Below are 27,457 nucleotides of genomic sequence, written 5' to 3' on the forward strand. Positions count from 1 at the left end.
CATTCCTGGTTTTATGAAGAGCTGCGCCTGATTTGTGAGGATTAAGGAGACATTGTCAGGAGTTTTAATTATTCAGTACAAACATGCAGACTGACAGTGCAAATATCATGCATTAACCAGAATACTTCAAATGCAGTCATCGCAGTGTAGTGACATAGTGCTCTGGTTGCATATCGAGAGTGATTTTGCCTATTTTTCCAGCACAGCCCAGAGTTTCCCAGGGAAGAATGGAGGTCTAAAAATAAATCTTGTGACTGATATCAAAGATGTGCATTCCATTAGTGTGAAAATGCCTAAAAGAATGCAGAGCACAAAAAGTCAAAGATTCAGTATGAGATTGGAATGGTTCCCCAATGAGGATTAATCCCTTTGGTAGTTTCAGAATTTGAGCTTTTTGCTATTTATATTTGAAATCCCTCTCTATCTCTCTTTTTTGTATTTCTCAAAAGATCACTGTTGACAGATGTTGAGAGAGAGTACAGCGAATGTGTCATTAATTTGCTCACTCTTTCCCACACTACAGAATGCAGTTTTGGTGACAAATCTGGGTATTTACAGTAGTCTGCTAGTCACAAGAAAATTCTTACATCAACTGCTTTTTAAATCCAAATTCACCCCAGAACGTAACTTTGTGAATGATATGAATGTATGCCTGTCATCCTCAATCACTTACTGATCAGAAAAAGGAACTCGATTTGGCAACTTTCTTGCATAATATTGAGAGACCTCAGACAGTGTGGGTTTCTGAAGTTGCGTGGGAATCGGGAATAAATTGATGGTAATTCGCCAGTCAAGTGAATATAAGGTACTGCTTTAAACAGTTTTTAATTGTTCAATTATCACATCCACGGTGACATTTGTTCATGTGCACATACATACACAAATGTGTAGGCTACTACCTGCAAAAATAGGCTTTATGTCCATCTCAAATTAAAATTGTACACTTTATTTTGTTTATGTGCAGCAGCTCACTGACAGATGGGTGCCCACCAGCATGGGAATAAACATTTATGAATTAATACATTATTAAAATATTTGATAAGAATGTTAATTCAACTAATTAACTACAGTTTATGGTCAATTTCAAAACCTCAAACTCAAATATGTCTCCTGGTATTATGGAACCAAGTTGGAAATAATGAAATTCCTATTTTTGAACTGCTTTGTAAACTATACATTTATTTAAATCTGTACTCGTAACCATGCTTTTATATCTGTCTGCATTTGTGAAGGGGATGAGGAATTCTATCCACCTCCCAACTGATCTGTTGCAAAGTCTATGGGAACAGACTCTTAATAAATAAATAACACCCCCCCCCTCCCAAAAAAAACAAAACAAACCACTTTTTTATATTATTATTTATGTCTGTCTGTGGCCTCACACTACGGGAATCTTGGTGACACTCATGAGAGAATATTATTTTTTGGCTCTGGACAGATAGTCCTTCCCAGGCTATTGTGAATCACCCTGAGTGGCGTTTGTTTTGTAGTGTCATAACCATTCAGACATGCAAGGAGCTGCAGTTATTATTTTATTTTTTATTATAATTGTTTTGTTTTTGTTCCTCTTCAACACAAACCTTGGTACTTTAATTTTTGGGAACATTTTGGAACTTTTAAGTAGATTAATTTTGGGACTTTTAAGTAGATGAATTATTTTTAACATATCCAGGTTATTAAAAGATACAGTATATGGGTACTGTGAAAGAAAATGTTGAATACTATAATGCACTAACCTAGTTATTTTTTGCATCTTTTGTTTCTTTTTTGAAGTTCTGTTAGTACACACACACACACATGAGAAATGTAACAATTCTGACGCATCTTTTGTTTGTGCAAATTGTGCCGATTTATAAATACACAGCTTGTTCTGCAGAATGAAATCTGCTTGTGGCATTGTGTAAAGATTTCCCACAAATAACTTCCTCCACAAAGAAGATTATTTACTTAATGCAATATGCTAATTCTAGGTTGTCTCGCATAGAAAGTATTAATTTGCCAGAAAATGAATCCATTCATTATCGAGCCCCAGCCACAGCCCTTGCTCGAGTGAATGCTGCTCGGGACTTTAAGCCCAAAGTCATATTTTCATCATTCATCTCCTGTTGCAAATTATGTGAAATAGTGCCCAGAGGGGACATGCTGTGACACATGGAGTTAAATATAAATACTATTGTTTTATGTGCTGGATGAGAGTAATATCTTAGTGCAGTGTGTTTGAAACATGCAGATTACATGCACCAATATTCTGTGCTTAACATTTGCTTTGGTACATTGCCTGGTTTTAAATGCCAGTGCTTTACAGTGTGTTTTTATTGCACTCTGAATACTGCAGAATACATTTGTGGAGATGCAATTTATTCCTAACAACATTATTGTTACACCCCAGTATTTCAGTAAGTCAGTATCTACCAGAATGTTATGCTCACCAAACTAGATTAATTTTCAGTTTATACAATGTCTTCAGTAGGTGGACTTCTTTTTGTGTTTTTTGTAAGAACATGTTTCTTATTTCAATAGATTTTATTTTTATTTGATGTATTTTAGCTTCATAGCTAAACACAAACAGGATGACAGAAACACTTGTTCAAAGAGATTTGCGATACCTGAAAAGTTGTTTAATGAAACCCAGGAGGATTTAAACAGAGACAAAGCAATGCCATAGCAAAAACTACTGAGCAAACACAGTGTAGACGCAGACACTGCTGAAACTGAGCCACTTCCCCCCAGACTACACAGCTGCAGAGCATTTACGAATTTGTATTTATCAGGGGGAAAGACCGAGATCACAGGTAAAACCCAGTATGTGTATTTGTGTATCCTTTGCCACATTACAAAGAGATTACAACTAGGCATCCCATAGTGGTTTGAAAAATAAGGACAATTGGGAATGGTACAAAAATAAAATAACAATAAAATCAGAGTACAGCCCTAGCTGTAAATACTATACCATGGTATAGAGTTTGATTTACTTTTATTACCTGACCTGTGCAATGATTTAAAGGCTTTAGGGACATTGTCCCCCCAGAAGGAAACTCAACACAGATTTTGGCGTAATTAAATATGAAGCAAATTAAAATTGTCAGTGTATCAGATAATAAACTTGTTTTGATTAATTTTAATGTGTTTGCTTATTCTGTCAGTTTCCAAGTTTATAAAAAATATGACAGGCTGTCATGCAATACCTTTATTATTCCATTGGGTTTTCTTTTATTAATTATTAATAATACTACTTAGAAGATGGAACTCTATATAGAAACATTCTTTTCAGTGCCTTTTCAATAATCTTACTCTTTTGTAAAATGTTGTTTTTAAACGTAGGCCATTTGTAAATAAAGCTTATGAAAACAATTTGATTTCTAACATTATCTCTAATTTTCTGCATGGTATTTTTAGAAGGTAAACCAATCTACAGCAAATTTACAGATAAATAAGTTTAGTTTGATGTACATTTAATTAATTGCCATATAACACTTTTAAATGAAGTTTGAGTATCTTCAGTTACAACTGTATGTAGGTTTAGTATTTCTACATTTTGTATGCAGCTCACATTATTGACTGTGTTGTTATTTCATAATGGTCCAGACTTGTTCATTTTGCAGAACTCAATCAACACTGGTGTGAAACTGCTACACTAAATCGTGAAACCCGGCACACTCACAAAGTGTGCATCTATTCACAAAGCATCTATTCTGCACAAGAGTTGAGCACAGAGATTGATCTGATTATTGGGGTGCATCTAATTAGCCCAAAAGTAGCAAATGATCTCCCACAGAAATGCAGTGGAACAATAGACCACTCCCATTTTCATTTATCAGGCTTTAATTAATGGAAATAAAATAAGAACAATAAGAAGAAATTGAATGCTAAAGCAAATCTAATGCTTCATTAAAATTACTGCATGAGAATAAGGGTACAAACATTGCAGCTGGGTTATTTACTTTATATAGAAAATTGATCTATAAATGCACTTTAAGCTTTATAATCATACATTGGCCTACATTCTACCTACATTGTACTTTTTAACACTACACCGTCTACTCGGGTCTGGCGCCACAAGGGAGCAAAAGGGGGCAATGCCCCCTCAGTTTTGTAACCCTGGTCTGTCCTAAAAATTGCCCCCTCGGTCATGTGCACCCGATGTGTGCGTTGATGTTTGCGCCGTGTAGCAGAACAGAATAACATCAAGTTTTCAGGGCCACACAACTCACTTCCGGTAGCTCATTAATATTAATACTAAACCGTCTATATGCTTCATTGATATAACTCCATAGCACCATTCATTCGTAAGTCACACGCATTTTACCAGTTGGAAAACATCTAATTTTGATTGGCCTTCACACAGTAGCAGGGCGGGTTTAATTTGACCATTTAGGTTTGCTTTCAAAGCTACATATGAATACAACAACAAAAATAAGTTTCACTGCTCAGCTGGACGAAAAAAATATATCTAATTTTAATAATTAGTAGGCAAAATTTATAGTTAAGCAATGTTCACAATTGGGTTGAAAAACGGCACAATTAAGAGACCACTGCAAATTTCTCTTAAATCATCATCTCTACATGTATGGCAGACATTCCATTCCAGTGTCTGTTGAATTCCAGCACAGGCACACCTAATTCTACTGAATGAGGTACTGATCAGGTGATCACCTCAACCAAATCTTATTTAACGAGGAAAAGTATAAAAACCACTATCCTCTTGCAATAGGACCAGCTGGATGCCAAAAACAGTGCTAGTAGTACCTTGAAAGTAATTGGAATCAAAAAATAACTATTGACCATGCCAAAAGAGTTGAAAAGGAAAGTTTTGAGTGAGGAAAAGAAGGATTCAGTTCTGGTTTTACTGGCAGAGGGATACAGTGAGCATTGGGATGCTTCCATCCATAAAATTTCAAAGACGGCTGTTCATAAGAACAAGGTCAAGCAGCAGACATTGGGGACAACAAAGCTACAGACTGGCAGAGGATGAAAAGGATCGGTGATGATCTTGGGGTGCTTCAGCAAGGCTGGAATCGGGCAGATTTGTCTTAGGGAAGGACGCATGAATCAATGTGAAAGACTGGTGGAGAGCATGCCAAGATGCATGAAAGCTGTGATTGAAAATCAGGGTTATTCCACAAAATATTGATTTCTGAACTCTTAGTTAACAATAACAATAAACATTAGTATTGTGTTGTTTAAAAATGAATATGAACTTATTTTCTTTGCATTATTTAGGGTCTGACATCACTGCATCTTTTTTGTTACTTTGACCAGTTGTCATTTTCTGCAAATAAATGCTTTAAATGACATTTTTTTTATTTGGAATTTGGGAGAAATGTTGTCAGTAGTTTATAGAATAAAACAAAAATGTTCATTTTACCCAAACACAGACCTGTAAATAGTAAAACCAGAGAAACTGATAATTTTGCAGTGGTCTCTTCTTTTTTTCTGGAGCTGAAGTGAGTATTGATTTGAAAGAGTACCTGCGCCTGAGCTGCATTATACCGATAAGTCGTGGTAGTGCATTGTACATATGTTTCCTTTCCGCGATTGGAAATGCATTGTATTGGCATGGGGTAGTGTTATTTTGGTAATTAGCAACTGTTTTGTGTTGCATAGATGGGTATTGTGCATGTAGCTGTGTAGCGCTGTCATAATTTGCATTTTCTTCGAGCAGGTGTTATGACGAATCCAGCACCCACTGGATATCGTGCATCCTCTAGCAATCACCTTGATTTCGCACATGCGCCATGCTGAGAGTGTATGAAGTTTAAGTATAAAATCTAAATTCCAGTGCAGTAGGCTACGTTACAGAAACGTTTTCAGAACAGTAGCTGTAGACATATTAACATAAATGTTGTATTATTTACTACTGAGACATTAAACGTGATTGGGAGTTGGCTATGATTAATATGAACTTGGTTATCAGTTTTGCATACCCATGTCTGCCTTAGAACTGTAACCTTCCCGCAATTCTGTACTGACTGCTTCAATCCACAATAAATGCGTGATCACAACCATATGGAAATATTTGGCATCCCCCTTGAGACGACATGGGGTGCCAAATATTTCAGTATCCCTGCTTAATCAATCCAGAGCGGTCTGCGCATGTGCGAAATCAAGGTGATTGCTAGAGGATGCTCGATATCTAGAGGGTTCCCGATTCGTCATGTCACCTGTTTTGAATTGTCCATGTTGTAAAGCGGTGCAGTAGCCACAGCTGTGTGTGGCTGCAAATCGAACTCTCACACATTGTCTGTAAAATCTGCTTTCTGCTTTCAATGTGTAGGCTGTCCCATATGTAACAGTGTCAGAAGTACCATAGATGTACAAAGGTAATGTCTTATGCCCTCCTGGTGTCCTCATTAGTGCCTATGCAGGTTTTAGCTAGGTTGTTCAGTAATTAAGGCAAAAGCAATTTAATCAGTAGGTCCCTGGTTCAAGTTCCCAACTCTTGCCCGTGTCACGTTGATAACCTGAGTGAATGGCTAAATTGGTAATTGGAGTTGGCGAATTCACTACTTCCATCCTTCATAGTGTGAGAGTTTGCATCTGTGTGCCAATGTTGTGTGTGTTCACAATGGCAAATTTCATGTGGGTTTTAATACAGTTTGTTCTGACAGGCGGCTATCCCGAAAGGAAATTGGGGTTGTGGGTCATTGAAATGTCAGTTATTCACCCCGGGCTTTTTCAACATCTGTCATGACTGCTTCGGAACTACTACTGATATTAAAAGAGGGGAAGATGTCTCCTAAAGGTTTTGTATAAAGAAAAAAGATACAACGTCCACAAGCTTTGTTTGGTTACCTGCTAGTTTCAATACTTTATTTTAGAGCCCGACTGTTACAGGTTTTTTGGGTCCAATACTGATAATTGGGAAGCTATGCATGCAAAACAGACATTTTCTAGCATGGATCCCTCAAATCTCTTCCTCTCAGAGAAATTTTGTCAAATATGCACTGAGGGCAGGATTTTTACAGTTTTACATAATAAACTTAACATTAATCACTAATCAAACATTGTAAAACTAAAATAAATAAATTAGAATAAGGTAGAATAAAAGAAAATATAAAACTATGCATGTTCTATACATGAGAACAAAGACCAAGGTATATGAGCAATTTCACACACAAATAGAAACATATGCATGTTCTATACATTAGAGCAAATAATATGATAGTGATGGTGCTGGTCTGGCTTATATTAGTATTTTACATGCGTCAGTTTCTCTCAGGTTCACAAGTTCTGCTCAGTGCTCAATACTGCCGATCACACAGGGGCAGGTTATAGTGTAGGCAGCACAGCACAGCTGTTTTTAAAAATGTATTTTAAAAATGCCCTTGAAAGTGTAACTTATATGTTAAATGCAATACGAATCATAGCCAAAATATGATGTATGTTTTGAAATAGTTTTTATAAATATAATGTATAGTTTCAGTTTTATCCAAGATTGTCTAAGAGATGCGTTTTTCACAATTTTTCTTTAGATGTTTTACTGTGATTTGAGCTTGCTTGACATTTGGAGTCAGTTTTTGTTTGCTGATATCCAAGTCAACATCTTCAGCGAACATTTACAGTTTTTCTTTATTTAAATTCCTATTGTGAATTTTTAAAAGCGATTTAATTAACTTTTCAGTAAAACAAAAAATGCCTCTATGCCATAGTATACGCTAATCTTCAGTCATTATGAAAATAAACATTAATCAAAACCATGCACACTCAAATGCAGCACAGCTTTCAAAAACAATTTCTATTGACTATGAGGGTTCCCTTTCAAATTGAAAGGCAGCCATTACCCAATGGGAATAGCCTTCTGACCTGCCAATCATTGAAAGCATGTACCAAAGCTGCCCTCTCAGACCTCGACGTTGACAACCTCAACTTAAACATCGAGGGGGACAATATCAGAGCTGAGGAGTTTGGTGAAGTCCATCTGCCACAAGAGCTGTCGAACTACATAGAGGGTCTGGACGTAGACGACTTGGAGACGGATCTTCTAACCGGGATGAAGCCAAAGGGGGCTTTCCACTGTTGTTCTGGGTGCCAGGGCAAGCTGCCCTCGGACGATGGACATGACCTATGCATGCGCTGTCTGGGTGAGGAGCATGCCCAGAACGCACTGACGGGAGAATGGGGGCTGCGTACACTGCACAGCATTTATGGAGGCCACATGCTGTAAGAGGGCCAGGAACTCCCCATCTGTGCCCATGCACATGCGCCAATTGCAATGCTGGGTAAACGCCCACAAGCTACACCCAGTGAGACACAAACACCACCCACTGACAGTGACCTCAATGTGCTGGTAGGCACTGTCCTGGTGGAGAAATTGGAACAATCTGTGCCTCGACACCCCCCTCGGATGCGCGCACAGACGGGAAGTCATCACCACAGACGCCTCCTTAACAGGCTGGGGCGCTGTCTGGAATGGGATGGGAGTCCAAGGAATGTGGAGCGACCTCTGGTCAGCCACACACATCAACGTACAGGAGCTGCAAGCGATGCGAGTGGCGTTGTCCCATTCACCATGGTCTGGCAGACAGACACTTCCTGGTTCGGACGGACAACACGTCAGTGGTGGCCTACATCAACTGCCAGGGAGGCCTACACTCCCCCAGACTTCATCGTGTGGCGTGCATACTTCTCCTGTGGGCGCAAGACAATCTCCACTCCATACGGGCAATAAACCTGCCGGGCGTGTCCAATACAGCGGCGGACATTCTCTCCAGGGGAGGTCCCTACCGCTCAGAGTGGAGACTGAATCCTCAGGTGGTGGAGCAGATCTGGTAGAGGCTGGGACGAGCTTGGGTCGACCTCTTTGCTACATAGGTGACAACCCACTCTGCTCTGTGGTTCTCCCTGGAGATGGGAGGCGGCCCCCTGGGTGTGGACGCCTTTGCTCACCCATGGCCGCAGGAACTGCTGTATGCTTGACTGTTAGGCATCCCAACACAGCACAGCTGCAGTTGTGGGTTTGGCCCCTGAAAGGCACTGCCTGATGTCTCTGGGGCTGCCTGTTAATGTCATGGAAATGCTGAAATTGGCCAGGGCCCCCTCCACCAGGGCCCAGTGGTCAGCTTTCCAGAACTGGTGTCTACAGAGACGTGTGGATCCCGTGCCGTGCCCCATATCCACAATCCTGTGCTTCCTGCAACAGCTGCTTGAAGACAGGAAATCTGCATCCACGCTGAATGTTTTATCTGGCTGCCATCTCGGCTTGGCATGATAAAATTGACAATGTCTCACCAGGAGCCCATTTCCTGACGATGCAGTTTCTGAAGGGTGCGAGATGCTTGAGACCACCAATAAAGGACACAATTCCAGCCTGGGACTTGGAATTAGAGCTGAAAGGACTGGGCGGTGCTCCCTTTGAGCCCATCTCCACAACGGAGCTCTGCGTCCTCTCACTCAAGGTGGCCTTCCTTATAGTGATAATGTCGGCAAGGAGAATTAGTGAAATTCATGCCTTGTCTGTGGATAAAGCCTGTCTGATCTTCTCGGGAAGCAACGACAGAGTCACTCTCAGGACGAACCCGGCCTTCCTGCCCAAGGTCGTGTTGGCGTTTCATATAAACCAACCTATTGCCCCGGAGTCTTTCCATCCCCCTCCACATACATCAGATGAGGACCGCAGACTATACACACTTTGCCCCATCCGGGCTTTGAAGTGCTATATGCAGAGGACTGCGCAGAGCCATAAATCCGACCAGCTGTTTGTCTGCTACGGTTCCACCACCAGAGGGAGGGCGGTGGCGCACTGGGTGGCGGACGCAGTCCGGCTAAGCTACGAGACTGCTAATGTTCCCATGCCTGAACACATCTCAGCGCATCTCAACGAGGGGACAAGCCACGTCGTGGGCTCTCTTTCATGGTGCCACACTTGAAGAACTGTGCAATGCTGTGACCTGGTCCAGTCAACAGACCTTGACAAGGTTCTACTGCCTCAATGTGGCAGACCGGCTGTGCCCAAGCTTGGGCTTCCAGGTACTTCAAACTGCTAGCCCTCAGGTGCCGTGAGGCTCTGCTGTGCTTGTCATTATGGGTTTAGGCTTAGTCAGCTGTCAGAACTCGCGACAGCTCTGGTATAGTCTTCCCATTGGGTAATGGCTGTCTTTCGATTTGAAAGGGAACGGTAGGTTATTATCATAACCCAGGTTCCCTGAAAAAGAAAGACCGCCATTACTCTTCAGGGGTCGCTCCGCTGGACGACCTGATGAAGAAATGGCAGGGAGCTGCAGTCAGGAGGAGACTTTTCACAGATGCCGGGGGCGAGTCTTCCTCCTGCCAGCAGGGCCCTATTGGGCAGCTTTGGTACATGTTTTTCATGTTTGGCAGGTCAGAAGGCTCTTCCCATTGGGTAATGGCCGTCTTTCTTTTTCAGGGAACCAGGGTTATGATAATAACCTATTGTTTTAGTAAAACACGTTTATTGGTTTATGAGTCGTGTTTCTCAGTGGGGGTGTGTTTGTTTCACTACGGCGCTCAGTAGTGTGCGCACGGTGACACTGTGCATAAGAATCACTAGAGTTGGAAGCTTCCAGCGAAAACGAAAGCACCATAACTATGTTAAAAAATTATGGTAAATTATAATAACGACTGTAAAACCAAATAAGCATGTATGAAGTCTCACAAAGGATTTTATGGTTTAAACATTACAGGTCAGGGTGGGACACAGTGGCATTGCTAGACCCTATTTAGGGTATTTTCTCTCAGCCTCACAAAAAATAATATAACAAAATAATCGAAGAATGAAGAAGTAACTCCGCAAAACACTGTCAGCAACCAACACCCACCACCCATCCCCCTCTGAAACTGGAAAAATTCCATTCCACCATTTTGGACATTACTTCTTGTCAAATGTGATGACTGGCTCAGCACTGCCCGTGCTATTGGTTTTGATGCTGTCTCAGATGCTTGGGGGTCTGAGACTTCAGCAGCTCCTACTGTACTCTGCTGGAGGGCAACACATTTCTCAGCTAAAATGCATCATGTTCACTCACAATATGACACTTGCTGCAGGCTGCTGGGAGAGCTGGCTGAACTCATATGGTCACTTCATCCACACCTCTGTATTAATTTCAGATGGTTTACTTAGCTTGTGTTTTGTTTTAACCATATAACACCCCTTATGCAAGTTCACCCTGGCAACTTTACCATAGAATGTCTGCGTTTTTAACATGATTTTTACTATAGTTCTGTCACATCTCATAGATTTACGGTGATTTCCACTGGTTTTAACAAGCCTTCATTGTGCTTTACTCCACTCTACCACATATAAACCATGGTTACCATACATGCATTAGAATTTTTTTTTTTATAGTAGTCCCATGATCCAGTGTGGTAAGGCACAGGGAAGGCATATTGTACATGGTAGATTTACCCACTGTGACGTTGCATAATGGACAGTCCAGAATCATGGATTTGTTTTAATCACTTCATATGTTTTAAACACCTTTCTTTTTTTAACAATTTATACACCATTTCAAATATTTCTCAAACTGCTAACATGTTCAATATGCTTATAAGCAACAGTACCCAAGGAATACGCTGTGTTTTTCAGTTAGAAATTGGTGTGACATTTAGCTCCTGAAAGACTGTATTTCATCTACTTGCAGGACATAACAGTTGTATAAACTCATTTTGTTCATGAATGACAGATTACGTACGGTCACCTACTGTGCACGGAACAGAAGGTTAAAGTATAAAATGTAGGCGGAAGAAGCGTTTTCTTTCATTTTTCGACACAATTACACTTTAGGCTGTTCGGAGATTGATCTCCTGAACAGGTACTAGATCAGCAAGCAAATCCTATCTCATGGGAGAGAATTTGATTTAAAATGATTGTCATTTTTTGTATTTCATCGGCGCAGAAGGTAGGCTATTGCTTGTTTGGTGTATTTTCTTTTCCATCTCCACTTGATATGAACAGACCAAATGTTTCATGTTGGTGTTATTATTATTGTGGACAGTCAAAAAAAAAAAAAAATGCATACAAATTTAAATTAGCACCCCCCTAACCCACCAAATGCCGGTCAGTTTTGTCTGTGTTGGGTACATCTCGCAATCGTACCAGCACTCCTTTTTTTTTTTTTTTTCCTATACAGAATCAGCATCCCAATATTGAAAAATGATAAATCTTTTTGCAGGGATGTACATGTCATTGGACTTTGTTTTGATGGTAGATTTAAGCAGGCTTTCAAATTTTATGACAATGTATTAAAAAAAAAACCCTGCAAATATTAATTATCCAAATCTGTGGTGGTAATCTGCAGTGATGATAAGACATATCCTTAAAATCTGAATTCAACATGTGTTTGTAATCTACGTCCAGTGTATATGCAACACTGCAGTAATAATAGCTACAGAAGATTAATTATGCCGGTTTTACATCAGAACCCCTTGACTAAGCAAATACAAGCCAAATAAGGGAAGGTCAAAGTGGACAAGATATCCAAAAAGTGTAATTTTTGACCAAAAAATGTCATGTGCGAATACTGTAGTAATACACTTGAGTCTTGCAGTGTATTGCGACTACTGTACTTTTACCTTCCATCAGAATACGCAAAAAGTAGTCAACAAGCAACAGTGACACACTTGCCAATGTGAACCATACGTGAATTTGCTGGAACAGGTGCATAGACATTTTGAAGAGAATGAACTAAAGATGAAAAATAAGTAATTATTCTACAGCTGGAATAAATGTAGGCACCATGGGCAAGGAATAGAGCTGCATCTTCCTTATTGACTAATGGTTAAGATGGTGGAAATCGGGGAGTGGTACTTTTAATAAATCAAGTGCAGTTGAGAAAGCTGGAGACAGGATTTTCCATGTGGTTCTTTTCTACGCAGAGATTTACATTTAGGAGTAGGGTAAAAAATATGTTCAAAGAATAAAAGCTTGTCTTGGGAGTCGGGGATGAGATGCTTGGCAGAAGATAAGCATTTTGTCAAAAACAAATGCTTTCTTGTTTACAAAGAGACACCTGTTTTGTAGGATAAAAAGGTGAAAGTACGTGGCCATTTCTCTGGTTCTTATGAAGTTGTACTTTCAAGGGTCGGCTACAAGGTCCAAACTGATCTTCAAAATGGTCCAATTAACAACTATTTAGAAACCAACTATTTAGAAACCAAGAAATACAATTATATTATAGTACAATTAGAGCCTAGATACTGGATAATGTGATGCCATTACACAAACCTGTAAATATTGTATAGCCAACAGCTGTTACTTTTTTCATATACATAGAAAGCTTTTTAAACATATATAATGGTCTAAAACCTGAATACATAATAGAGACATTACTCATATTTTGGCACTATTCGTTTAACTTATTTGAAATAAATAAATGAAATCTATGATCAGATTTGTGATTGATATGAAAATTGTTCACTAAGTCCTGTACGCATATATATTCTTTTAATCATCAAAATGTAGTAAAGAAAATAAAGATTTATATAAAAGGACATCAATAACATGTGGTTTTTGCAATCTTGATGAAAATATGCCTGACAAAAACAGGAGTTTGCACTTTACAATTTTGATTTCAGTTAAAAACAGAAAACATGTCAGGTGGTTAATCCTGCTGTGTGGTGTAAATAGCTATGGCTGCTGTTTCTATGGCAAATAATTGATTCCTCAGCTGTTGTCATATTTTATGTCATCTCATTGGTACAATTTAACAAGAAAAAATCCTGTTGAAAAGCCATGCGGAGCCTTTTATTAAGTTCCATTTTGGCAAATGAAATTGAATAATTCCTCCTAGTTTTAATAAAAGTTTTAATATAAAACAACAAAAAAATAAATAAAGGTGTGTATAAACTTGTGACCATCACTCCATAGAAATCAAAGCATGCTGAGTCAGTCCAATCAATTTGGAATCTTTAGTTTTCCACTAAGTCTGATAGGATATTATTGATCAATAAGGATAATTGAATTAACATTATTTATTAAAGTGAGCAAACTGCCACACAGCATGGTTGCAAATACCATTGATAAAGAAACTCTGATGTACTGAGCCTTTAACCAGCAGTAAGATGGCTCTTCTACTTGAAGATGCCAGGAATCACTGACATGGGAACAGTAAATTAAGCTGTGAAGCATTTAGAGGATATTGTTTGTGTGTTCCTTAAAAGCAACCTTAAGAGTGCCTGGGTATATGCACAGGATTGCTCAGACAGTGATTAAGGCTGCAGCATGAATATTTCATTGTTCTGACCTCAGCGCATGGAAGGGGAGCATCATTGTGCATCTCAGATCCTCACTTCAAATCATCACGTTAGAAAATAGACTCAAGCCAACACAGTCTATATTCTTGTTCCGTTGTCAAGGCCGGAGGGATGTGATTGATTCGAAGGCATTCACAGCATAATTTTAAAAGCCAGCACTGGTTCAGCATTGATTATCTTTAAAAAAAACAAAAACAAACAAAAACCATGATGATGGAAGACATCATTGCGAGAGAGATGCACTGTAAAATATTAAATAAAGCTGCATTAGATGAGATTGTGGTCCTGACATCTTGGAGAATGTTGCCGTTACTTGGCATTACACCCTATACAGCACTTCCCTGTGTAGTAATATAATTTGTATTAACTGGTAATGAAATTAAACATTTGAATTGTCTAGCTGGATGTTCTGCATATCTGACAGTATTCAGCCATTGGAGGATGGCGGGTGGCAATGGAGGGAGGGAATGGAACAAACTACACTGCAATGTGTTAACTTGTGGTGGAAATAATCTGATTTTCAATTACAACGATGGGCCTCTTTAAAATGTATGTTATTTAGTTATTTAACTCTTTGATCTCCCTGCCTTTGATGGTAACGTTGAGTAAAATAGCTATTAAGGCAGCGCGTCGGTGCCAGTGCAGCAGCTGACGCTATCTTCTCCAGCCCAGCAGAGCACCTGTTCATAAGTGCTTTTGCTTCATCCGAAACAGTCCTGCAGTCATTACAGATTCAACAGCCATCATTTTCTGCATCAGCAGAGCATGAAGGAAGCAAACAGTACCGGCCTGCTAGCTTTGAAACACACCCCATTTTGACAAAACTATAGCAGGAGAATTAGATTAACCAAGGCAGAAGTTTGACACTAAGCATTGTAACAATGTTACAATGCTTAGTGTCAAACTTTTTATTTTTTTCCCCCTCTCTCAGTAATTACTACCATGTTTTATTGTGTCTTGTTTTGGAGCTTCAAATAACGAATTACCTCCAAACTTGAAAGACATTGATTTCTATGACTTTGCCCCAACCCCTGATATGATGATGGTATTTGACAGGCATTTATTTTTGTCTGGCTCAATGCCAAAAATCTGAAATCTAATTTTCCCAAGATGATTTGTAGGATAACATACATTTTTGGCACCTGAACATTTTCCAAATGTTGACTATATTCCTTTTTAAATAACAAGTTGGGATTTCCCCTGCTAACACTATAACTGGTAATTAATGTGATGTCTGTCTGACCTTCATCACAATGGAGAAGCCTATTAATCTGTTAATGATCTGTACATCTGTTTTGAATTGATTTTTTTTTTCTCCACAAGAACAGATTAAAAACGGTGAAACAGAGCATTTGCCATTTACAACACAATTACATTTTGTTTATTATATTAATGCGTGAGCAATTAACAGATCTCCATAATGACATCCCATTGTAGTGCTTTTGTTTGAGGAATCTGTCTCTTTTTTTTTGTCACCTTGTTTATTAGCTTGGCATCAAGTGTGTTAATTCTTCAGGTATTCAGCAGTTTATTTAAGTCTTCTTAGTCTCTGCACTGTAAATCCCCTTTTTCATTGTAGGAGGAATCTTTCTCTCTAGAGATTCAAGGAGAAACACACTTATGGGGTGCATACCAGCAGAGTGTTTTTTGTGTTATTGGTGTCTAATAATAACCCAGGGCGTTGTGCTGAAGTGTAGATTGATCTTGCTTAGTTGATTAAACATACTTGTTGTCAAATTATCTGTTATTATAAACTCAGCTTTCAACATGTCAGGTTTAAGACATCATTAAATGTCTTGGTTTAATCAATACACAGTGAGAAGGAAATGTGTGGACAAATACAGAAGCAAAGCACTTGTTTAGAAAAGTGCTCAGATACATCTGCTTTAGAGTGTTTGAAATTGGATTGATTTCTGCTAGGGGATTGCCGTGCCTTAAAATGAATCTTCTTCTTCTTCTTCTTCTTCTTCTTCTTCTTCTTCTTCTTCTTCTTCTTCTTCACAGCCTTAGTCCCAGACTGTCCTGGGGTCAGCTGCTTTGGTTGCTCTTCTCCACTTGTCTCTGTTGAGCACATCTTCCTCACTCACTTCACATACCTCCATATCTTTTCTCACACAATCTATCCATCTCTTTCTAGGCCTGCCTCTTCCTCTGTTACCTTCCACCTCAAATTCCATTACCCTCTTTGTTGCTTGCTCAGCATCCCTCCTCATGATATGTCCATACCACCGTAACCTCGCCTCTCTCATCTTCTCAACCACAACCACAACCCTATATCGTCTACGTATTTCTTAATTTCTGATCTTATCCTTCATTGAAATCTGCAGAATCCAACTCAACATCCTCATTTCAGTTCTTCTCATCAGGTTCTCTTCCCTCTTTCCAACTGCCCAGCATTCAGCTCCATATAGTAGTACAGGTCTAATCACAGTCTTGTACATTTGGCACTTTAACTTTCTAGGCATTTTTCTGTCACAGATTATTCCAGTTTTTTCTCTACACTTGTTCCATCTAGCTTTCACTCTTTGTTTTAATGCCTCCAGTGTTTCTCCTCCCTTTACCAGTTCTGATCCAAGGTATTTAAAGCCATCAGCCTGTTTCAGTTTTCCTCCATTTGTCTCCTCAACATTGGTCATAGTATCTCCTTTTCTCTCCATTACCATTATTTCAGATTTTTTCTGCATTCATTTTCAGTCCACCCTTTTCAAGACTCCTCTGCCATTTGAACACTTTCTCCTATAGTTCTACTTCTGAATCTGCCATCAGTGCCACATCATCAGCAAAGATGAGTTCCCAAGGCACTTCTGTTCTTGCTTCCTCTGTCAGTGTGTCAATAATGTTTATAAAAAGGAAAGGACTTAGTGCTGATCCTTGGTGTACTCCAAGTGTGATTTCAAACTCTTTTGTCTGTCCTCGTTGTGTGATCTCCTTCGTAGTTGCATCTCTATAGGTTGCTTGAACTAACTTCACCATGCTTTCTGGTACTCCTTTCTTCCTCAAGCACCAATACACCACCTCTCTGGGCACACGGTCATATGCCTTCTCCAAGTCCAGAAAGGCCACATACAGCTTTTTCCGTTTCTCTAGTGTCTTCTCCTGTAACTGTCTCATCACAAAAATGGCATCTGTTGTGCTTTTCCCCGCTGAGAATCCAAATTGTGAGTTGTGGATCCTGACTATCTTCCTGAGTCTCTTGTCCAGAATTTTTTTCAAGATTTTCAATCCATGTTCCAGAAGTTTTATTCCTCTATAGTTTTTACACTCCATTGGGTCTCCTTTCTCCTTGTAGATGGTAACCATACTGCTTTTTGTCCATTCTTCTGGAATTCTCTCTTCCTTTGCAATATTGTTTAGCAATCTCATCAGCCACTGAATTCCCTCTTCATCGAAGTTCTTAAAGTGTTCTGCTGCTATTTCTGATGGTCCAGTTGCTTTGCCCACTTTCATCTCTTTGATAGCTTCTGTCACTTCCTTTACTGAGATTTCTTGTATTGGTCCACACACTGCTTCTGTCTCCACTAGATTCTCTCTCTCATTTTCTACATTTAATAGATTTTTGAAGTACTCCAGCCATCTTTGCTTGATCTGCTCTTGTTTAATCAAGACTCTGCCTTCTCCATCCTTGAGTACTGCCACCCGGATACTATCTTTTTTCTGTCTCGCTCTATGTTTAGCAATCTTGTAGATTTGGTCCTCTCCTTCCTTTGTTTCAGGTTTCTCATACTATTCTTTCCAGGCTCTTTCCTTTGCTCTTGCTACACTTCTTTTTGCTACCTTCTTTAGTCTCTTATATTCTTGTAGTTCTCCAGTGCCATCTTTCAGTGCTTTGTATGCTTTTTTCTTTTCCTTCAGTGTTTCCCGAACTTCCATATCCCACCACCACTCTTCATTTTCCCTTGGTCTCCCTCCTCTTGTCTTTCCACAAACCCTGGTAGCAGCCTCTCCTCTGTTTCCTGTGTTGTTTTTCATTTCTCTCACCAGCCTGTTGAAATCTACTTTGTTTTCTCTCAGTTTCCACACTTTTGTTCGTACAGGGCGTTTTCTCTGCTTTAGTCTTCGCTCCTTCAATATTGTGATGTCCATCACTAGTATCCTGTGTTGTCTGGTAACAGCCTCATAGGGCAGGACTTTAGCATCTTGGACTTTCGCTCTATCAATTCTTCTCACTAATATGTAGTCTATTTGGGTATCGTGCCTTAAAATGAATGCAAACAAATAAACGTATAATTTAATAACTTTACATTCATTGTCTATTACAGTAATTATTCATGATCAATTGAACTCAAATGTGTCATTACCAATCTTTTTTTGAAAACATATTGAAGGTTTTTAGATGGCATTTAAAAAATATTCACATAAGATATAGGCTATAATATATGCATTTGTTTGCCTGCCTGTCTGCCTTTCTCATTTACACATTATATGTAGAATAAATAAATACAAAATATGTATTAGTTTTCACCAAATACAACAGTTAATGATTTGAGAAATAAGTTACTTTCCTTGATAATTCCATAGATTTTTCGTTATTACATACGTACGTACAACCACCAAGCCCAGAAGTGCAATGTAGTGACAGCCTAATCCCAGGACTGAAAGCACTGACACTAATGTTGTGTCTACATAAGTAGGCTATTAGTTGTATGTGAAACAAGATTATTCACTAACCATGTACATGTTCATTAGTCAATAGAGACCTTTAAAACTAATGTAGAAATTGTAATACCTTAGTTATGGACATTGCAAAGGTTGAATGTCTGCACCTTCAAAGGACTTTGCTCACAAATGTATTGTTTTTTTTGGCGGGGGCTTATGTACCCCAGAAGGACTAGCTACTGGGAATTGAACTTGGAGGAAGCACAAGAACTGTGTTCATGAAAGTTCATGAAGGGCAGCAATTTGTGTATGTATCTGTTGAAAGTTGAAATAATTGACAGATGGTTTGTGCTATATATGAAGCACAAAGCAGATTCTGTGTATAGAATCCATGTCTCTGTGCAACAAAAATATGAAATATAAAAAAATATAAAATCAGATTCGGCTTCCACTGTACAGTTAAATAGATGCATTTTCTCCTCAGATGGTTTATTTCATTGTAGAGGCACAGTTCAGCTAGGATTTGAAAAATGTAGGTCACTGATTGCAACTGTGCAGACGCTTAATTACAGGTACTGTAAAGGCTATGCAGAATTAACACTTTGAATTGCAGTCTGCGGTTGTGTGTTTGCAAAGCCTTACAATTACACAAGGGGTTTTAGTTTTTGTCTGGGAATTATAAAGCCATCATTAAACTGTGCACCTTTTATTTGTTTTACACTTTGTAAGATGTACACGATGTCTAATGTGGAAATAGTTTATTTCTCTGGAGTCTTTGCTGTGGACCAGTGACCAGTCCATTTCTTTTCTTTTATTTTCTCCTGTCTGAAATTTTATCTGAGTTATTTAAGAGGCCAGTCAAAGGTCAAACGCTTTGACTGCAGGACATTCAATTTTCTATGTCACAGAAGCGCTAAAAAGAGCTGCAATTAAACGGACCTTCATGCTGTGTTTTACTGCTGGCATGCAAGATTTATAAAACTGTGTTATGGGTAGCAAACATGGAAATATTACATATATATATATATATATATATATATATATATATATATACCAACATCCCCCATTCATACATTTAGGTCTGTGCTGTAGGAGAATTAAAGTATGTAGTCAGCTCTTATCAACTTAAAAAGCATAGTAGATACAAAATAAGTGTATACTTTTTCATGGATAAAATTTTTCTACCTACAGTTTGTGTCACAAGTTATGTAGTAACAAACCAGATTTTCATAGCATATTTACTCCTCACTTTGAAGGCGATCTCTATTGTGTTGGACAAACAACCAGGCCATGTTGTAGATGTTCTTTCTGTGGTCTGATCCAAGAATGAGGTACATGGGCCATTAAGTGTCTATCAGATGTATTTACAATTGAGCAGAACATTAGGCCTAACAGGGAGACTGGGGTTTCTGTTTCAGTTGGCAAACTTGATTGTTTTTTTATTTTTTATTATTTTGTTCTGATTTAAAGCAGTTCAAGAAAATAAACCTGTTTATAAAAACTTTATTTACAAGGCAATTATTAAGAGAAACTGAAAATCAGTTATGCAGTGTACAGTGTCAGTGACTGTTGTTCTTGTTGGAAGTGCATGAAACGCATTACTGAAGTAATAAAGTAAAGGGCCACATGTTTTGCTTTGGCACGTTGCGATTAGGAAAACATTATTGAATGTTTTGATTCGGTAATGACCTTGCCCATTGTGCATGTCAGAATGCGTTAGCTCCCACGCGCTTCATTTGTTCGAATGTCACTGTGAAAGTGAACTGTATTGCTTTAATTTTTTAATCGGGAAGAGGGGTGCTTAGAAACATCTTACATTTTGTGGTTTGGGAAGAAAAGTAAGAAACTCCTGTTGCAATATAGTGTATTACATATTTTACTCTATTTTGCATTCTGTTCTTTCTTAATCTATGGTCTTAATGTTCAAAGCCTGGGTTGTAAACGGCAAACGGCATTGAAAACATTTCATTGTCAATGCAAGTCCTGACCTTAAGTGCATAGAACACCTCTGGTATGAATTGGAATGATGGATCAGGAAGGTGCCATCTTCTCTTACTGCACTTAAGATTGCCATTTGGGAGGAATGGCCCATACTTCTGACTATTAGAAGGATTGCTAAAGCCCAAGGCTGAGCTTTGTGTATGAAAGCCTACAATGTGAACAGCTGTCCTTTTGGATTTGTTCTGTTATCTTGGTATATTTGGTAATAAGTTGCTAAAATGCCTGAAAGATAATGTCATGATATCATTGCTTTTGAGACTGCTTCCCAATGTGCTGCAGTCTAAACACTCTCCCTCTTTTATATTCTTTGTATGTCTGCAGCTGCAAGAGTAAAGTCTTCCATTTTTCTGAGCTGGCTCGGTTCTGGAGAACTTGAGTCATAGGTCAAAAGGCAGCTCAGACTCTTCTCACATGTGCCCGTCTGAGTCCAGCCCAGGCAACACGCACATTTTGGGGTTTCTCAGGCTTCAGTTTGTTCCGTAGTGAAGGGAGATGCAGGGGGATGGTGCCGCCTCTCCTGCAGTTTAATTTCAACCGGTTCAGTCAAATGTAGGGCCAGACGGAATCCGCAAACACAGATTCTTGACGAAGACCCACAGAAAATCTTTAAAAATGCATTAATTAATTCAAATTACAGTTAGGCTGGGGATGGGGGGGACGGGGTACAATGTGCTCTTGATGCATTACCTTTATTTTACCAGAAACTGGTTGACCAGCAGATATAGGTATGCTCTTATCCATGTTATTGGTAATGCTGCTGCATTCACATGTTAGTCTTTCTTTGTGTATTCAGCTGTTTTTTAAAGAGAGAGAATGGGCAGCTATCCTTAAATGTCTATTTGAGTTTTTAAAGGATTATTATTAGAAACAAAAACATGGTACAAAAAATATTTTGGTATATTGTCTTTGAAGGCTATATTTTGAAGTATTAATGGTTGAAAAATGTCTCTGTTATGCAGGCCTTTGAAAAAGCATGTAAGTTACCTTGGGTAAAGGTGTTTTCTAAATGACAATAATAATAATAATTGTGTCTGATGTGCATTCTTTTTTAACCAGTGTTAATGTTAAATGTGCGCAAGTCATTCATTCAATAGATAATGACAAACCAGGTCAAGTTACTGAGGCATTTTTTTAGTGGTGGGCTTGGAGGTCTGTTGTGGTTAATGTAGCAGAGATCATCAGCTCAGTCACTTTCAGTCACCGCTGCTGACACTTCACAGCGCTGCTTAATTACCTGTGAGCTTTATTACGGTTATCTGGGGATGTTTTCCCTTGACTGACAGTACCTCCTCCCTGGTATTGCGTCACATGGAGCCTCACGCACGCTCACGCTTTACAAAAAACTAGGATCAGATGTTCAATATGGCATACAGAGTTATTTTCTGTATTTATTCTGTATTGCATTGTATTGTATTGTTACTTGGCAGAATGGATTAGCCTACATTTTTGTATTGCAATGTGTCAAAATGCAACTTAATCTACCCTACCTTGTACAATTTACCTATATGATCTGAAATCAACTATCCTCTACAGTAACCAGTTTGATCAATTATAATGATTTGCTAATTGTTAAGATGTATATGATCTAATATGAGGCTAGTATTTTTCCATATTGCGGTACTTAATAAGTGCCTAAGTGGGAGAACAGTTACTATTAATTTGTCTTGGTTTATAGTGTACTGTGCTGCATAATGTGTTGGAGGTTGTTTTCTGGAAGGCAGCTCCTTCAAATATTTGTGCTGTAATCCATCTTGCTTAAGGTCAAGGCTTTTTAATGAAAATGTAACATCTTTTCATTTGTAGCAGATAATAAAGTCCTTGTGACTCATATACTTTTCATTAGATTGCTTCGGCAATCTTAAAACCATGCTCTGCTGTGATTATTTTGCATGGCTAATGAAATTCAGTGTAATTGAACCCACAACCAGTCTTATTTGTTGTGGTTTCTGACGTGGAGTTATGCTTCAGGTACTTCCCTTCTGAGGTCATATGATTTAGTATGTGTATAAAATGCTTGATGAATTTGCCTTTCAGAGTGATATCTTCACACGTGGGTTCCTAGATCTAGCTTTGAATGGCAAATTCATTCAATATTTTGTTGCCATTCAAATTACTTTATTAAGGATTGGGAATTCTTGAATGAAATGTCTTTATTCATTCATTCATTCATTTATTCATTATAACTTCGCCTAAACTTCCAAAGTCTCCTGCATACTCTTTTGTTAAGCTTGTTACATTATATGTTTCTTTTTTTTTTTTTTTTAATGACCACATAAATCAAACAGCATGCAATCAATTCTAGAATGCAGCCCCAGCCCCAAAATCAATGCTGCTGACTTTGGAGTTTCAATGACAAGTTATAGGCTTGCACTAGGAGCACATCCCATGGAAAAAGCTGACCACAATCCCCTTGAGAACCGCCTTTAATAAGGACCATCGGTCAGCAGCTTTCAGCCTGGATTGTTACTGTTGTTTTACACAACAGCCCGCTGTTGTGGTTTGCTGCTATGAAGCATGGCTTCATTTCACATTGGCCAACAAGTGCAGGTCCTGCAAGGTCTCTGGAGGCGTGTAGAAGGGCTGAAGGGTTGAACAGTACAGGAAAAGGATGCACCCCATTTTAAATTGGTATAATTGCTATTGGAACAATAATAACAAGTTTTTAATTGATTTGAACATTACTGTGTATCTCTGTCCAAAGGCATCTCTTTACAATTCAATAAATACTCTCCCCTCATTCCTGATAGACAGAAACTAGATACACATATTCAGACCCTGGCAGGGGTGGGTTCACCATTGGTTCACCATTGGTTGTTGACAAAAGTTTTGTGAGATCCAGTGTTTTTTTGACTAAGTCAATGGTACAAAGGGCCAGAGTCTGTTTGATTGGAAAATGGGTGGTCACATGTGTACAATAAAAACACTACATAATTTGTAAGAGGGAATTGTGCCTGCCTGCCCATGCCAGTGTCTTCCATATTCTAATATTTGGAAGGTATATGGAATATAGACAGGCAGGCGGTCGCACTGGCTTAAAACTATTTTTTCCATTGCTCTGCAGCTTCCCAACGAATTTGTAGACATCTTACACCTTTAGTGAAGATGATAATTGCCAGCCACATTTAAACAAAAACACGTGGACACTGTGCTTTGCATATACAACACTTCTTTTAGTTGACTTGTAACCCAGGCGATTTACCAAGATTTAGGCTACCTGCTGTCCTACTCCAGACTGTCTCTGCAATTGAGTTGTGATTTGTCATTTCATAACCCTTTTAGTCCTAATAGTTGGACACAGTTTTTCATGCGAACACACTTAGGCTGTAGCTTTCAGTATTTTCTACTTTACTGTGCATTTGATGCTTTTTTTGTTTTAACTTTTTTATTATACATTGTTAATGATTAAGTGGGACACAAAGGCCAGCTTTGTGTTGAGCTGGAGCGCAGTAAATTTGCCAGAATGGACGGGGCAGCGTGTCGGTGTAGTCAAAGTAACAGTCATAATGAGGACTGTTTAAAAAGGCTGTTTTGACTACTATATAGGAATTCGGTTAAGAGTGTGAACACACCGCTCCCAAAGGGAGCTGTATCCCAGTTCGTGAATTAGACTGGGCCTGACAGGCAGCTCTGATATTAGTGCGGGTGAGGTGACCCCTGCTGTGTCTCGCAGACCTCGGTTTTTGCATGGGTTCATAGGTCAGCTAGGCCTTTATGTTTTAATGGCGGGTTTTATCAGTAAGTGGTTGAACCTTGAGAATGTATCAGTGCCCTAGTTGGTTGCATTGTATAATATACACCGATCAGCCATAACATTATGACCAGTGACAGGTGAAGTGAATAACACTGATAATCTCGTTATCATGGCACCTGTCAGTAGGTGGGATATATTAGGCAGCAAGTGACTACGGAGCAATGGAAGAAGGTGGCCTGGTCTGATGAATCACGAGTTCAAGGTGTTGACTCCAAATTCTCAATCCAATCGAGCATCTGTGGGATGTGCTGGACAAACAAGTCTGATCCATGGAGGCCCCACCTCGCAACTTACAGGACTTAAAGGATCTGCTGCTAATGTCTTGGTGCCAGATACCACAGCACACCTTCAGAGGTCTAGTGGAGTCCATGTCTTGACGGGTCAGGGCTGTTTTGGTGGCAAAAGGGGAACCTACACAATATTAGGCAGGTGGTCATAATGTTATGGCTGATCGGTGTATACCTAGGCACTGTGAGACCCAATAACAACAATGAAATAATTCTTTAAAGTAATAGCCCAGTTGTCCTGACGAAGCTGTAGGGCACAATGCTGTGTTCAACATCTCCTAAAACAACTTTAATTTGTTATGGTGCATTACTTCATACAGCTTAACTAGAAAGTGCTTTGTTCTAAATCAAAAGAGAAAATCAGTCCATTTGACTTGGGCTGACGCAATCTGTAGAATTAAAGTTCACAATAAGTTAATTTAATTTGCTATAATTTGTGCTTAAAAAACTCTCTGATGCAGAAATAGAAAAGTAGATGCTCATCAATTAGGGACTTTTATGATTAGAAGAATTTTGATATAGGTCTGTCATATATATATATATATATATATATATATACTTACTGAGAATTACAGCATTTCACTTTGAACAGCATGCACATGGCTATTAGGCTATAATCTGTTCATTAGGGCTGCTGTTATCCTTGCCAGCTGATTAGCACTTCCTGTGTAAATCCCCCCCCTCCCCTGCCCTGCATGAGGCTCAGCATAGGGGAGCCACACAACCTGCTTAAAAACAATCCTTATTACTGTGCAGAGCTGACAGTCATATTACTGCTGTACATTTTTACTCCCTTACTGCTGTATTGCTGCAAACTTATTAGGGAACGCTGACAATAGGAATGGAAGAAGACAGATGTAAACCACTATCAGATGCCTTTTTATCTGTAGTTTTAAGCGATCATAATAAAGTGTTCTGTAAATGGCAACCCTTATGCATTACGGTGGATCCATATATAACAGGTGTTCGTTACTGAGTGTCTCCCTGCCAGACTCCATTATATTTGTAGCATGCTGTTCAATAGCACTTAGCTACAATAGATGGGAGACCTCTCCCTCTTTGCGCCACGTTCAGTCACTGATGTGTTTTATTTCACTTGTCAGAAAAAGCATAAACAATGTCAAATTCAAAACCGTGTGCTTTGGACATGTGTTCATACATGCTCCTATACAAGGTGTGTGAATCTAATTGTGTGAATGCAAATCATGAATACAAGCAGTCGAATGCCCCAAAAAGAGTTGAATATGAATATAATCGATTTAGATTAACTCAATTAATTATCCCAGCCTGTAGAACAGCTCACAGAAAAAGTTAACATCCCTCCAAAGCATTTATGTTTCTAATATTATAGCTCCACTGAGTGGACAGTAAGGATCCTTGTCTTGCTGTTGCCTCTTCCTGGTTGGGAATGAACGCTCCCACTGACCCTTCCTTGAAATCTGTTTGATTCAGCTGATCCCTCCAGTGCGTCAGTTTAAAAATATCTGACAGATGTGTTTCCAAAAGGTTTGTGGACTTGTGAGCCAGTACAAAGAAGCCTGCCAGGTGTTTGCAAGACCAGGATCAACCCGTCAAGAGACCCCAGAAATCTACATGCATTTGTTTTATGCGAGTATTATGATTGGACAGAAGAAAAGGTTCTTCCTTTACCAACCTAACATGCTTGTCTGTGCTCTAGTTAACAATTGCAATTGAGGGAAAAAATATTGCCTAGACTGTTAGATGTGCACAGTCTGTTTCTCTAATCATATGCATTAATCTATGTACATTTTTGAGCTTATCAAAGTAAAGCTTGCACGACTTCAATTTATGGAACCCTTGGGCTCCCTGCCAAAATGGGTTTCTTAATCTAGATACAACATGGCCTATATTAATGTAGGGGATTGTGTGCTGCTGAGAATCAAACTGAACTGTAGAGTGTGTGAATCTGCAGTGCTGGAACAATGTCACGATCCTAGGGTGTCCAACGGTAAAATGTGTGCGTTCGCATGGCCTTTTAACCTCACGGCCATGTTTAACGTTCGTTCCCCCAGAATGTCTCCTTTGGCTCTATTTAAAAAGGTGTTTTCAAATTAATCCGGAGAGGAGATAGGAAACGTAAGGCTCATATTTTCTCCCTCTTTGTGCACAAAGACAGACTGGCGAAGGGTAATGATGCATAACATACCTAGGGGTTATAGACTGAGCTGTTGAATTGATGTGTGTCTTATCAGAAAGCTGCAGATTCGCTCAAGCTTTTTATGGATCCGTAAATAGCCTTGTAGCGGTTAAAGATGGCTTTGTGAAAATTAAGATTGGTTTTAGTTTTACTTTTTTTTAGGTTGTTTCTTTGACAGATCTTTCATTATGTAGCTCTGTGTATAGGAAGTGTTATTTAGCTTCCACTGAGTGAATGATGAGGGAAATTGAAAAAATAATCACTTTTCCCAGTTGCTGGTAAATGATATTGCTTACCTGGTTAAGCCTCTAGGTTTTCTCCTATGGTGTAGGGGGCGGCACCCTGATTGAATGATGTGTTTGAGACGCTTTCTGAGCTGCTGAGGCACGATGCTTGCTTTGGTCCTGGCACGGTGTCAGTATCATTGCCACAGCTGGTTGCCAAACGTGCACAGAG

General features: G+C 39.1%; 1 protein-coding gene across 9 annotated transcripts in view; it reads left to right on the plus strand.

The window, feature by feature from the left end:
• anks1b (ankyrin repeat and sterile alpha motif domain containing 1B) overlaps positions 1–27,457 on the plus strand; it is a 300,917-nt gene that overhangs the window by 53,024 nt on the left and 220,436 nt on the right. The gene's annotated exons all lie outside the window — the stretch shown is intronic.

This window comes from Amia ocellicauda, chromosome 5 (assembly GCF_036373705.1).
Source record: "Amia ocellicauda isolate fAmiCal2 chromosome 5, fAmiCal2.hap1, whole genome shotgun sequence".
Taxonomy (NCBI): domain Eukaryota; kingdom Metazoa; phylum Chordata; class Actinopteri; order Amiiformes; family Amiidae; genus Amia; species Amia ocellicauda.